Source organism: Phyllobates terribilis, unplaced genomic scaffold, assembly GCF_046119375.1.
Source record: "Phyllobates terribilis strain yellow unplaced genomic scaffold, ASM4611937v1 Scaffold_3__8_contigs__length_932513732, whole genome shotgun sequence".
NCBI classification, from domain to species: domain Eukaryota; kingdom Metazoa; phylum Chordata; class Amphibia; order Anura; family Dendrobatidae; genus Phyllobates; species Phyllobates terribilis.
In genome coordinates this window covers 73,101,237-73,116,719 of record NW_027362763.1, presented here as the reverse complement: position 1 = coordinate 73,116,719, position 15,483 = coordinate 73,101,237, and the positions used below count along the sequence as shown (strand labels likewise).

At 48.2% G+C, this 15,483-nt stretch overlaps 1 long non-coding RNA gene across 1 annotated transcript in view; it reads right to left on the bottom strand.

Moving 5' to 3' along the window:
- The window catches only part of LOC141257940 (uncharacterized), an 83,651-nt gene extending 68,614 nt beyond the window's left edge, over nucleotides 1-15,037 (bottom strand). The window contains exon 1 of the long non-coding RNA XR_012318136.1: nucleotides 14,856-15,037. This is a non-coding gene — a long non-coding RNA (uncharacterized lncRNA). The remainder of the gene's footprint in view (nucleotides 1-14,855) is intronic.
- Nucleotides 15,038-15,483: the final 446 nt, after the last annotated feature.

Below are 15,483 nucleotides of genomic sequence, written 5' to 3'. Positions count from 1 at the left end.
GGCCAACTCCCAAGCAGTTCCAGAGCGTGGTCCTGAGCTCCCCTCTCTTCCTTTCTACTGGCCGTCCCCACCAGGGATCCTCCTTTGTCCAGCTCTCTCGGGCCTTCTAGTGGTGAAACCTTTCCCGGTTTCCCTGACCCTATATGGTATGCCTTCCTGGTAGATATGGCGAGGGGTCGCGCCAAAACTTGTCCACGACCTCCGGTTCCTGGCTAAGGATAATTGGCCTCCACCAGTTTGGGATCCGGCACCCTGTTCTGCCAACCCTTCACCCGTTATTTCGTGGGATCTTAGGGTTCCCTCTTTACTTGCGTCCCTGGGCCGCTCCTGGTGTTTCTGTTCTTTCTTCCTCGTCCTTCTCTCTCTCCTTCAGGCCTCCACTCCAGGCCTGGCTCTGGAGCTGGGCCCAGACTGAGCCACAGCTCCCTGTCAGCCCTCTCTGGCTCAGCTCCTCTCTGAACAGACCCTGATCTCCGATGGTGCCCAACTTATATACCTCCCTTCTGACACCCGAGCCCAGGTGACCAGCACCCAATGGGCTCCTACCTATGCCCAGAGTCCCTCCCCTGTCTGCTCCTACACCACTGGGATGTTCCTCCCCCCTCCCCACTCCAGCCAGGGACAGAAGCTGTCGTACCTGCACATCTATCTGGTGGGAGTACCGTTGGTCTGTCCCCCAGAAATGGGGTGAGTGTAGTGCATGCAGCTAACTGAGCCCAGTTCCACACTCCATCCTTACCCGGGAGTGGAATACCACACCTCTGGTCTGAGGTGCAATACCCCTGTAGCAGCCGAGTCCTCGGGGTGCTACAGTTCACCGGGGACTCCAGCAACTGGATGGCCGCCATGAGCCCCCCGGACCCTGAAGATGCCTCCATGTCCTCCTCCTCTGATGTGCTGGAGGCAGGCAGCGCCACTTGCTCAGGACGCAGACCGGAAGATTTAGGAGGCTCCCCGGTAACGCTGGCAGGCTGCTTGACTGGGGTTACTGCCATCTCCTGGGACACTGTTCCTGGATCCGCCTCTGTCTTTCCTGCTGTCTTCCCTGCTGCCTTCCTCCCAGCCGCAGGTTTCTACTGGGCAACTCCAGGTGCTGCGGTGGGCAAGACGAGGGGCGGGGCACCAGTGCAAGGCTTGCTGAGCCTTGTGGTACTATAAGCATTGCTAGCTGCTTTTACTTTCATGACTGTACAGAGGCAGTGATGAGAGCTGCGGTGGGCAGGACTAGGGGCGGACCACCGGACCGCCAGACCGGGAACCGCTGGGCTCTGCAGTTCCATGTGTGTCTCTCAAGGTGGCCGTGCCGAGAGCCGAGGTGGGCGGGGCTTCGGGTGGGCCGGCAGACCGGGGGCCGCTGGACTCTGCAGTTCCACGTGTGCCTCTCATGGTGGCCGTGCCAAGCGCCGAGGTGGGTGGGGCTAGGGGCGAGCCGGCAGACCGGGGGCCGCTGGGCTCTGCAGTTCCACGTGTGTCTCTCATGGTGGCCACGCCGAGTGCCGAGGTGGGCGGGGCAAGGGGCAGGCCGCCGGACCGGGGACCGCTGGGCTCTGCAGTTCCTCCTGCGGCTCTCACAGCCGCCACGCTGAGCTCTGAGGTGGGTGGGGCAATGGGCGGAGCCCCGGACCGCGATCCCCAACCTCTGTGCCCGCACCCAAACTATCCTCTGTTCTAACTAACAGCGCTCCTCTTCCTCCACACCCCACCTTCTACTCCTCCATGGCTGAGGTAACCCCTGGGGCAGCATCCAGCGCTGTGGTGGGTGGGACAGGGGGCGGTGCTTCAGAAAAACCTTCCTTTCCTGGCTCCTGGCTGCCACACATAGTCCTGAGCGAGCCTTCACTGGCCGGCAGGCCCCCTTCTTACGCCCCCCTTCCTTGCTGCATGGTTAACCCCTCCTAGCCCGAGAACCGCTGATCGTTAGAGAATTTCTCAAGAAAGGGACCCGCAGCACTCTCTATTTCCACCTGCCTCTGCTGCACCTCAGCAATCCTATCCTTAACCCTCTGGATTTGCGTGGTGATAGCCGGGCGCTTCCTCTGGACTGCTGCATTATATAACTCCTTGGTCTGCCGCAGCTCCAGCGGGAGTTTCGCCAGTGCCACCTTCCCCTTCTCGTGGCACCGCAGCATCTCCACCACCCGCTGGGAGAAAGCCTCCACCGACTCGTCCGGGCCCCTCTCGGCCCATTGGGCACTCCCCTTGCCTCCCTTGGGCTTGCCAGTCCCCTTGTTAGCCGATGCCGGCATGCTCACCGTAGACGCTTCACGCTGGGACAGCCTCCCAGACCTCCTCACAGAGTCCTCCTATAGATCCATATTCAGTCCTCCGACCCCACCCGGCCCAGACCGGGAGGGCCGGAGCCCGGTGATGCCCCCCGACACCCCTGCCTCGGTCCTGGGAAAACGAAGAGGCAAGGGTCGGGCTTTATAAAAAAGTCCTAGTTGGAGCTTCCCAAGAGCTCCTCCACACAGCTCTCACTCAGCTAGGAACACAGGCCACACCTCCTCCACTTCCTGCTACCACGGCAGCTGGCAACAGACTTGCCCTCCAATAGATCCTTGTAAAAGGATTTAAAGTGCACCAGTATTGGGAGAGGGGGGCTGGTCATCAGGGTTCATCGCGGCTCTGGCACAAACCCGGCGACAAGGAGGTCACACGGGCAGGAACGGACTGGCCGTGTCGGCTTCGCACTCCAGCGTAGTCCCTCTGCCCGCTCGCGCCCGTAACCTCAAAGGGATGCACAAGTGGCTTTTCTTCCCAGGGCTGTTCCCCGCCCAGCTTGAACGTCGGGGAGCTCAGGTCGGCCTTCCACTGTACTCCCTTACCTCCCTCGCCCTCTTTGTGGTGTCCGCTCTCCCTCCAGCTCTCTCTCTAGGTGGACTACCGCGTGTATTCACACTATGGCGAATCTTTTGGGCCCAGGCATAAGAAGTTGCCGAGGTAAAGGATAATATGTGCCCCCTTAAAAACGTCCATTACAACCCATTCGAGGAAGCAACTAAACGCCTAAAATAGTGAGCAGGATCTGGACCACCCCATGGGCAAACAGCGATCTATATAGTATGCTCCTTCCCAGAAGCAGCCCAATAGGTGGACACTATTCGGAGGCACAGGTAGTAAGTAACTGGAAAGCCGCATCAATGTCTGTTTTGGCCATTAGGGTGACCCTTCCCAACTTCTTGATCCGCCCGATTGCCTTGTCAAAGGATGTACAGTATATACTACTGTACTTGGTTCCGCGTCGATGTTGTCGTTTACTGACCTGCCCCTTGGATGTGACAAATGGTGGATTAGTCCGAATGTATTGGGTTCCATTTTTGGCACAACTCACAACGGGGATACCACTACGTCTGGTAAGGAAAGTGTTCTGAATAGAACCGCCATTCTACCTAAAGATATTTCTCTTTTTAATTTTCTTGTCACAACGTCTGGGTGTTGGTAGGCTGATTTTAGATTTTTGCTCCAGCCTTTCTTGATTTTAGAAGGGCATGACATGCCTATATCTGTGTCTCCCCCTCCTTTTACTCCTCCACCTCTTTTCTTTTCGCATGACTATATGTACTTGTCACTTTTCCATGTGTTAGTTGTGTCTTCTGAGCAGTTTGTCAGCTTTTGGACACCTTTGAAGGTGTTTTCTATGTGTTTTTGTTTGCCTGCCATTGGTTTTAACGGTGTTCGACGGTGTTCGACGGTGTTCGACGAACAGTTCGGCGAACACACCGGTGTTCGACGAACCGAACCGAACCCGAACACTACGGGGGGTGGCTCAACTCTAATTACAGTGCTAAAAATCCCGCTATTTAAAACAGTGATTTGTCTGTCACACGGATCACATATAAATGCGCTGAAAATACTGCCATTTTTGGCCTCCATTCTAACTTTTTTTCAGTGTGTCAGCAAAGTTTTTGACACCAGTTTGCTGTTCAAAATAGTTACCTACAGGCCAGGTATTTAAAACTGTGGTTTGTCTGTCACACGGATCACATATACGTTTTCTGAAAATTCTGCCCTTTCTGGCCTCCATTCTAATTTTTTTTCAGTGTGTCATCAAAGTTTTTGACACCGGTTTGCTGTTATTTGCTGGTATTTAAAACTGTGGTTTCACCGTCACACGGATTACAAGTAACTTCGCACCAAATTCAGCCATTTGTAGTGAGCATGGAAGATATTGTCCTCCATTTAAAATGAGCAAGGCACATGGCAAGAGATGGAGAACTGGAAGTAATGGTGATGATGATGGTGCATGCAGAGGCCGGGGCCGTGGGCAAGCTGAAATTGTGCCACAACAAACACCCACATCTTCTCGCCTGACCATCCTGTCCTAATTCCTAGGGGACCACAGCACACCACTATTGAACCCAGAGCAGTGTCAAAAGGTTGTTCGTTAGATAGAGGATAATGCTTCCAGTCACTTTGTCACAACCACCACCAGCACCCTGTCTTTCACACGGTCAAGTCTCAGCAGCCGTGAGTCTGGACTGCATATTCCTCACTCTGATCCTCCTTCCTCCCACCATGCCGAGTGCCTGGAGACAACTGATCCCACACTTGGACACTCCAAAGATCTGTTCACTTTTCCATTTATAGATTCGGGCGTCTTGCCCGGTCCACTTGAAGCAGGGCAAGAGGAGATCGCATGTAGCGATGCACAAATATTTGAACAGCCATGGTCACATGAAGGCAACAGTGGGAAATTGTCACCACAGGTAGACGATGATGAGTCACAATTGCCAGAAAGTCAGGAGGAGGACCAGGGTGCGGAAGTGAAAGACGAGGTGGTGGATGATATAGCAGGATATGGCAAGAAGACATGCAGAGCGAGGGCAGCAGCACACAGGGGGAGGGAGGCAGAGCACCCCAACAGGCAGGAAGAAGCAGTGTGGTGGCCGCAGACGGAAGGCATGCAACCGTTCCCCGTAACACCAACACGAAGGAAGTTGCCAGTACAACTGTTAGGTCTTCCCAAGTCTGGTTGTTGTTTAAAGTCTCTGCCAATAATCCCAAAAAGGCTTTTTGCACTACCTGCCAGGCCAGCATCAGCAGGGGTGGCAAAACTAGCAGCCTAACCACCACCAGCATGATCAGGCACATGGTAGCAAAGCACCCGACATGGTGGGCCAAATCCCAGGGTCCACGAACAGTGTCTGCGGGTGGCACCACTGCTTGTTCCACTGTTGTGCATGAAAGCCAATCCCCTGTCCATGGTGCATGCAAAGATGCCTCCTGCCCTCCACTTGTCATTGCACACTCTCAAGTAGCAGCATCAGGAAGCACGTCCACATCTTAGTCCCAGTGCAGCATTCAGTTGCCTATACCCCAGTCCTTGGAACGCAAGCGCAAATACGCAGCCAACACCCCGCTGGCAACACTACTAAATTCCCACATTTCACGACTGCTTGCTCTCGAAATTATGCCTTTTTGGCTCATGGTACTCGGTCCCCAGCCTCCACTATTTCTCCAGGTGTGCCGTCCCCGCATTACACAAGCACGTGTCCCAAAACATTAGCCGTGCCCTCAACAACGCAGTTACTGGGAAAGTCCACCTAATCACAGACACGTGGACAAGTGCTTGTGGGCAGGGTCGGTACATCTTGCTGACGGCACGCTGGGTTAACAGAGTGGAAGCCGGGACCCAGTCGGACCTTGGGACGGAACACGTCCTCCTGAATCCAAGGATTGCGGGCAAGAGGTCAATCAGGGTTGCCACCACAGTCTACAGCTCCTGCACCTCATCCTCCTCAGCCTCCTCCTCTTCTTCAGCCTCCATCTCCGAAATGACCTTATCAGTCACAAGCTGGAAGCACTGCAGCACTGCCTCGGCCAAGCGGCAACAGGCTGTGCTGAAGCTAATATGCAAAGGGGACAAACCGCACAATGCTGAAGAGTTGTGGACAGCTCTGAAAGAGCAGGCAGATCTGTGGCTCACATTGCTGAACCTACAAGCAGACATGGTCGCGTGTGACAATGGCTGGAACCTGGTGGCGGCTCTGAGGCGAGGCAAACTCACACATGTACCATGCCTGGCCCATGTGCTTAACCTCGTGTTTCAACGGTTTCTCAAATCCTACCCGGAGCTGCCGGATCTGCTTGTTAAAGTATGCCGCCTGTGTGCCCATTTTAGAAAGTCACCTACAGCTTCCACCGCCCTTGCCGTGTTTCAACAGCATTTGCAGCTTCTAGGTCACAGACTGGTGTGTGATGTCCCCACGCGTTGGAACTCTACACTGCAAATGTTGGGAAGGATTTGTGAGCAGAGCAGGGCAGTTGTTGAGTACCAGCATCCACAAGGCCATCGGTATTCAATTCAAACTCCACACATAAGACCTCAGGAGTGGACATGGATGTCAGACATATGTACCATCCTCCAAAACTTTGAGGACTTCACCAAGATGGTGAGCGGCGATGATGCCATAATTAGCATCACTAGTCGCTTCTCTGTCTTCTGAAATGCTCTCTGCTCACAATCAAAGATGATGCATTGCAGGCGGAGCACGATGAGCTGGAGCAAGGAACATAAAGGGTGATTACACACAGCCCAGCCTCATCTCATCCCAACGTGGATTAGGTGACAATGAGGAAGAGGAGGAGGAAGAACGCTATAGACAGTACTACCTGCACAACTGTCATACCATCTATTCAGCATGGATGGCCTGAGGACAGAGAGGAGGAGAAGGAGGAGAAGGAGGAGAGCATGGTCAGTCATGCTCTTAGTGAGTCCATAAGAAATATTGTATCTAGACTAATGTCACTTTGAAAAATGAAGGTTTTTTGCGCATAATTTGGCCAATTTATGTGTGCCCATCAACCACGACAAGGTCACCTTCGTATGATGGGAAACTACGCTACGCTACCACTGGATATGCCACTCTTGGGCTGTAAGCCTGTATGGACAATATGTCTTTGCTTGGGCTTTTAACCTACAATGTATGGGCTGGTAGAGCTAGTTAAAACCACCTGTGACTGAATGGGAGGGACACATGGTCAGAAAAAAGGCTGTCAAACTTCTAGTAGTGTGAACACGTACCTGCTGCAATGCTCCAGGAGCGGGATCCCAAAAATGATAATAGAAAAAAGAGAGGGGTCGCTCACTGGTCTATTCGGGTGCTCTGAAGAAAAGAGTAATATCAATTGCAAAAAGAACTTCGGCACTCCATACATGAAAATATAAGAAATATTGTATCTAGACTAATGTCACTTTGAAAAATGAAGGTTTTTTGCGCATAATTTGGCCAATTTATGTGTGCCCATCAACCACGACAAGGTCACCTTCGTATGATGGGAAACTACGCTACGCTACCACTGGATATGCCACTCTTGGGCTGTAAGCCTGTATGGACAATATATCTTTGCTTGGGCTTTTAACCTACAATGTATGGGCTGGTAGAGCTAGTTAAAACCACCTGTGACTGAATGGGAGGGACACATGGTCAGAAAAAAGGCTGTCAAACTTCAAATAGTGTGAACACGTACCTGCTGCAATGCTCCAGGAGCGGGATCCCAAAAATGATAATAGAAAAAAGAGAGGGGTCGCTCACTGGTCTATTCGGGTGCTCTGAAGAAAAGAGTAATATCAATTGCAAAAAGAACTTCGGCACTCCATACATGAAAATATAAGAAATATTGTATCTAGACTAATGTCACTTTGAAAAATGAAGGTTTTTTGCGCATAATTTGGCCAATTTATGTGTGCCCATCAACCACGACAAGGTCACCTTCGTATGATGGGAAACTACGCTACGCTACCACTGGATATGCCACTCTTGGGCTGTAAGCCTGTATGGACAATATGTCTTTGCTTGGGCTTTTAACCTACAATGTATGGGCTGGTAGAGCTAGTTAAAACCACCTGTGACTGAATGGGAGGGACACATGGTCAGAAAAAAGGCTGTCAAACTTCTAATAGTGTGAACACGTACCTGCTGCAATGCTCCAGGAGCGGGATCCCAAAAATGATAATAGAAAAAAGAGAGGGGTCGCTCACTGGTCTATTCGGGTGCTCTGAAGAAAAGAGTAATATCAATTGCAAAAAGAACTTCGGCACTCCATACATGAAAATATAAGAAATATTGTATCTAGACTAATGTCACTTTGAAAAATGAAGGTTTTTTGCGCATAATTTGGCCAATTTATGTGTGCCCATCAACCACGACAAGGTCACCTTCGTATGATGGGAAACTACGCTACGCTACCACTGGATATGTCACTCTTGGGCTGTAAGCCTGTATGGACAATATGTCTTTGCTTGGGCTTTTAACCTACAATGTATGGGCTGGTAGAGCTAGTTAAAACCACCTGTGACTGAATGGGAGGGACACATGGTCAGAAAAAAGGCTGTCAAACTTCTAATAGTGTGAACACGTACCTGCTGCAATGCTCCAGGAGCGGGATCCCAAAAATGATAATAGAAAAAAGAGAGGGGTCGCTCACTGGTCTATTCGGGTGCTCTGAAGAAAAGAGTAATATCAATTGCAAAAAGAACTTCGGCACTCCATACATGAAAATATAAGAAATATTGTATCTAGACTAATGTCACTTTGAAAAATGAAGGTGGTTTTAACTAGCTCTACCAGCCCATACATTGTAGGTTAAAAGCCCAAGCAAAGACATATTGTCCATACAGGCTTACAGCCCAAGAGTGGCATATCCAGTGGTAGCGTAGCGTAGTTTCCCATCATACGAAGGTGACCTTGTCGTGGTTGATGGGCACACATAAATTGGCCAAATTATGCGCAAAAAACCTTCATTTTTCAAAGTGACATTAGTCTAGATACAATATTTCTTATATTTTCATGTATGGAGTGCCGAAGTTCTTTTTGCAATTGATATTACTCTTTTCTTCAGAGCACCCGAATAGACCAGTGAGCGACCCCTCTCTTTTTTCTATTATCATTTTTGGGATCCCGCTCCTGGAGCATTGCAGCAGGTACGTGTTCACATTATTAGAAGTTTGACAGCCTTTTTTCTGACCATGTGTCCCTCCCATTCAGTCACAGGTGGTTTTAACTAGCTCTACCAGCCCATACATTGTAGGTTAAAAGCCCAAGCAAAGACATATTGTCCATACAGGCTTACAGCCCAAGAGTGGCATATCCAGTGGTAGCGTAGCATAGTTTCCCATCATACGAAAGTGACCTTGTCGTGGTTGATGGGCACACATAAATTGGCCAAATTATGCGCAAAAAACCTTCATTTTTCAAAGTGACATTAGTCTAGATACAATATTTCTTATATTTTCATGTATGGAGTGCCGAAGTTCTTTTTGCAATTGATATTACTCTTTTCTTCAGAGCACCCGAATAGACCAGTGAGCGACCCCTCTCTTTTTTCTATGCTCTTAGTGAGGACACGGAAGTCTTGCCTGTTAGCAGTCTGGCATGCATGGCAGAGTATATGTTACGCTGCCTTTCCCATGACTCTTGCGTTCTCAAAATTTTGCGTGACAGTCTTTACTGGTTGGTGACACTTCTAGACCCACGCTACAAGGAGAACTTTATATCTCTTATTCCTGAGGTGGACAGGTCTACAAAAATGGGGCAGAAGGCCCTTGTTGCGGATCTATTAAAAAAAATTCCCATCTGAAAACGCTGGCGGCAGAGGGCACAATTTGTTGGACAACCAAGGAGTACAGGCGAGAGAGACACAACTTCAATCCAGCAGAGACAGGGGAGCACTGTCAAAGTTATGGGAGATTTTTCTCAGCCCCTACCATCGCACAGGCCCTGAGGCGCGGGGTACACTCACAAGGAGTGCAAAGTTTGTGAAAATGCTGAGGGAGTACCTTGCTGACCATACCAGCGTCCTCTGTGATTCCTCTGTGCCTTATAATTATTGCGTATCCAATCTGAATACGTGGAATGAACTGGCTTTCTATACCTTGGAGGTCCTGGCCTGCGCTGCCACTAGCGTTTTATCAGAGCGGGTTTTTAGTACCACTGGTGGAATTATAACTGATAAGTGCATCCGCCTGTCAACTGAAAATGCTGACAGGCTGACTCTTATAAACATGAACAAGGGCTGGATTGGGCCAGACTTCTCAACACCACCGAATGATAGCAGCGTAACCTAAACTCAAATCCAGTGTCTTTTTTTGGGAGGTGTATTCCCATCACCTCTTCACACCCACGCATGGGTATATGCTTCCTGACTTTGGCTATTTGCTCTTGTCCTCCTCCTTTTCCTCATCCTCATCCTCCACCACCATATCAGCAGGGTGAACGTGGTCTGTGATGCAACACCCACAGAATTTTTTTAAAGGGTGTTTATGATGCCAGTAAAAAAAATTTTTTATACAGTATGTTCATGTATACACCTCAGGGGTAAAAGTTTGTCAGCCCATACACTTAGTGCATGGGCATTGCAAGCATAGGAGACCCGCTCTTTCTAATGGGAACATTACTTTAATGAGGCTCTCCTCTACGTCTCTTTCAAGGGGCATTGGAGTGCCTCCCAATTTTTGGCAGCCCCTGCATTCACTGCATAGGCCAACACTTTGGAAGACCCACTTCCTAATAATGGTAACATTTTTTTTCAGGAGGCCCTCCTCTCCATCTCTTCCAAGGGGCATTTGAGTGCCTCCAAATTTTTGGCAACCCTTGCATTCACTGCAAAGCCAAACACAAGGGGAGACCCACTTCCTAATAATGGGAACATTGTTTTCAGAAGGCCCTCCGACCTCCATGTCTTTTAACAAGGGGCCTCGGAGTGCCTCCAAATTTTTGCAACCCTTGCATTCACTGCATAGGCAAACACAATGGGAGACCTACTTCCTAATAATGGGAATATTGATTTCAGGAAGCCTTCCTCTAAGTTTATTGGGGTGCATCCAAATTTTGGGCAGCCCTGCCACTCACTTCATACGCAATAACAGTATTGGAGACCCACTCTTTAGCAGTGAGAACAATAAAACATAGCCGGCTGATGGCTCTCTAAGAATAATGAGGGCCGACTGCTGGCCCTTTAAGAATAGTAAAGGTCCCCTGATGGCCCTATAAAAAAAGGCTTTGTGACTTTCAGAGTTCCTCCTTCATAAATGAAACATGATGTGTCTGATTTTATCGCACACACCACATGGCCAGATAAGGTTGTAAAATTTTAAAATGACATTTCCTGGTAAATGCATTTGTCTCGGTTGAAAGCATTGCAAAAGTGCAAAAACACATCAAAAACGCTAAGTGTGAACATAGCCCAAAGTGTGGAGGAGTATTTTTGTTTTTGGTTATTTATTTTGCTTTATATACAAGTCATTACCCTGCAAAGGATGTTCCTTAACATATTTCCCTGGAAAATCCATTTTGGTTTCGTTTTTGTATGTTTTATTGTGAGTCCGTAAAAGTGGCGTAATACCTCTGACAACGTTGTTGACAGAAGTGACCTGGGAGTCATAAATGCTTCCAGGGATCTTCTCCATGCTGTTCCCATGTCATATGAGCACTGTTCCCATCGATTTGGGCAATTTTTAGGCCCTCTGCAGACCGCCGGGGGGAGCCGCCTGAAAAATACTCAAGTTTCCCATAGACTTACATTAGGCTCGTTGCTCGGGTCAAGCACCCGAGTATTCCAATGTGCTCGACCCGAGCACCCGAGCATTTTATTGCTCGCCCATCACTAGCTGTCACATGACTATGTCGGCCGAAATATGGAAAAATTATAGCTTTCCCAAATATGGCGATGCAAAAACTAGTCTTTGAAAAAAAAATGGTTTTTTTAGTGTGGGCCAGCCGTCAATCATAAAAACCCGATATGAATCAGGTATTGCTGTAATCGCACTGACCTGAAGAATAAAGTCGTCTAATCACTTACATCGCTTGAGGAATGGCGTAAAAAATAAACTCTAGAGTTAGGGTTGTGCTAGGGTTAGGGTTGGGCTAGGGTTGTGCTAGGGTTAGAGTTGGGCTAGGGCTTGGGTTGTGCTAGGGTTAGGGTTAGGGTTGTGCTAGTGTTAGGGTTGTGCTATGGCTGTGCTAGGTTTACGGTTGTGGTAGGGTTAGGGTTGTGTTAGGGTTAGGGTTGTGGTAGGGTTAGAGTTGTGGTAAGGTTAGGTTTGTGCTAGAATTGGGGTTAGGGTTGCATTGGGTTTGAGATTTTTCAAAGGTAATGGAAAAATTATAGCTCTCAAAATATGGCAACGCAAAATCTAGTCTTTGCAAAAAAAAGTTTTTTTTTAGTGTGGGCCAAGCTGTCAATCATAAAAAGACTATATGAATCTGGTACTGCTGTAATCGCACCGACCAGAAGAATAAAGTCGTCTAATTGCTTATACAGCTTGAGGAATGGCGTAAAAAATAAACTCTAGGGTTAGGGTTGTGCTAGTGTTAGGGTTAGGGTTGTGCTAGGGTTAGAGTTGTGCTAGGGTTAACGTTCTAGGGTTAGCGTTAGGGTTGTGCTAGGGTTAGGGTTGTGCTAGGGTTAGGATTAGGCTAGGGTTAGGTTTGGGTGAGAGTTAGGGTTGTTCCAGGGTTAGGGTTAGGGTTGTTCTAGGGTTAGGGTTGTGCTAGGTTAAGGGTTCTACTAGGGTTAGGATAGTGATAGAGTTAGGGTTGGGCTAGGATTAGGGTTGGGCTAGGATTAGGGTTGGGCTAGGGTTGTGCTAGGGTTAGGGTTGTGCTAGGGTTAGGGTCAGGTTTGTGCTAGGGCTATGGTTATGGTTGCGCTAGGGTTAGGGTTGGGTTACTGTTAGGGTTTGGCTAGAAATTCACTGACTGGCAGTGAAATTGAGGCCAGGAGTAATGAGCTCCAGTGCATATGATTTTTACTGCACAAATCATTGAAATATGATCACAATAACCTCCTGATGTGCCTGTGAGAATACACGGGTGAAACGCGTAGAGGGTTAAATAAGGGAAGTCAGGGAGTGGGAGTATCAGACATTCCTGAACTTGTAGCAGAGACTTAAGGCCCCGTCACACATAACGAGATCGCTAGCGAGATCGCTGATGAGTCACGTTTTGGTGACGCAATAGCGATCTCGCTAGCGATCTCGTTATGTCTGACATGTAGCAACGATCAGGCCCCTGCTGTTAGATCGCTGATCGTTACAAAGCTTCCTGGACCATTCCTGGGTCGTTGCGCTCCCGCTGGGCAGTGTGCATCGCTGTATTTGACACCTTGTCAACGACCTCGCTAGCGATTCAGAACTGAGACACGTAGAGGTGCATAAATTGGACTTTTCTACGTTCATCGTCCCCGATTGGTGGTCGCTACTGCGTCTTTGTTTTTTCAGATCCCACCAGCGTTCTCCGGCTGTGACTCCACTTTGAACAAATCAGACATCTTTAGCGAAGTAGGTATTGTTTGGGGTCTCAAATGAGTTTCCATTTTTAATTCATTTATAGGACATCTACCAATTATCTGCTATCATTGCTCTTCAGGGAGTGAGGGCTTGGCTTCAATAGCGATCTCGTTAGTGATCTCGTTATGTGTGACGGGGCACCAGGACCGTTAAAATACTGGCAGCGGTTGTCGCAGCAGGTCTTCGCATCATGGGTGTTTCTGCCATGTCCCACTGGTTGAAGGCCTGCAATTGCAGGATCGTTTGCACGCTATACACCGAGCTCCACTTCCCCATTGGCTCGGTCCACAGAGTCCACAAAGCCAGGCGGACAGTACGTAATTGCATCACGTCGACGAAGAAAGTTTTGAAGCGTGCAACAGGCCAAAAGAACAGAGTCTATTGATTTAAGCTTCATGTTAATTGGCGTATGAAAAACTCTGAAGCGGTTGGCCACGACAGCGTGTCAGAAAACGTGCTGTGTGGGTGTGTGTGCATGAGACCCCTAAAATATCTGCCCATGCAAAAGCATATATATACAGATAGAAGCCAAGCCCTCCCTCCCTGAAGAGCAATGATAGCAGATAATTGGTAGATGTCCTATAAATGAATTAAAAATGGAAACTCATTTAAGACCCCAAACAATACCTACTTCGCTAAAGATGTCTAATTTGTTCAAAGTGGAGTCACAGCCGGAGAACGCTGGTGGGATCTGAAAACAAGGACGCAGTAGCGACCACCAATCGGGGACGATGAACGCAGAAAAGTCCAATTTATGCACCTCTACGTGTCTCAGTTCTGAATCGCTAGCGAGGTCGTTGACAAGGTGTCAAATACAGCGATGCACACTGCCCAGCGGGAGCGCAACGACCCAGGAATGGTCCAGGAAGCTTTGTAACGATCAGCAATCTCACAGCAGGGGCCTGATCGTTGCTACCTGTCAGACATAACGAGATCGCTAGCGAGATCGCTATTGCGTCACCAAAACGTGACTCATCAGCGATCTCGCTAGCGATCTCGTTATGTGTGATGGGGCCTTTAGTGTATAAGCTGTGGGTGGAGACATTGTTTCACTAACAGCTTGACAGCTGCTACAAAAGTGATCTTATCAGATACAGAAATGCTGAGAGAGGAGTATTTATAATGAATAAAGGAGCCAGAGCAGTCATATGCATGAATTGGCTAGGGTGATATCTGATTAAATCTCAGGAAAGATTCTCAGTTAGGATTTATTTAAAGCGCATAGGACTAGACTTTATGAATGTAGTAGTTTATTCTAATTGTGGGCAAGAAGCAATAACAAATGACTCTGTGTTAATAATTGGCTGCCATTTAATATATGTGGCAACTATATTATATGTGAATAACCAAGGGCAGAGTGCAATATTGACAACCGCAAAGAGCACTGTGTGCATTATCATTAAAATGGTGCAATATTCTATGAAGTATATGAGAGATGTAGCTGTAAAATCTCCCTGGGAGTGTAGTATGAATAAAAAAAAAAAGGGAAAAGGAGAAAAGAAAGGGGGGCGCAGATCTAAGTGTAATATTTTAACAATATCGAATTAGAATTAAAAATTGCTCTCACCTTTGTGGTGTCTTGTTATCCAGCATGTATCCCTGTCTTTAGGGAGTGGAGTAGTTGTCTGGATCTGCTGGCCTGCAGCTCAAAAACAGGTAAAACGAGCTCCTTTGCAGGAGACTCGTCAGAAAGTGCAAGAAAAAGTTTCCAGTTTGTCAGGGAGCGCTTCCAGGTGATTCATTACTTACTCCAAATCTTTCAGGAATAATCCAGTTTATTTTTATATAAACAACGCGTTTCGGCTATACATAACATTAGCCTTCATCAGGTAAAATCCTGATGAAGGCTAATGTTATGTTTAGCCGAAACGCGTTGTTTATATAAAAATAAACTGGATTATTCCTGAAAGATTTGGAGTAAGTAATGAATCACCTGGAAGCGCTCCCTGACAAACTGGAAACTTTTTCTTGGGATTGTAGTATATGAGTGATGGGGTCTTTTATAATTATACCCCACACAGTTAAAATACAAATAACAAAAATAATCACCCGGACAATCTATATGCAAAATATTTGTTTAATATTTTTTGCATCTGCTTCAGACACATAATGGTGCAGAACAGATAGACTGTAATTTGGGTACGGTGGATACAGGGTGTTTCATGTAAAATAAATAAAGGTTAGTTTTTATTGGG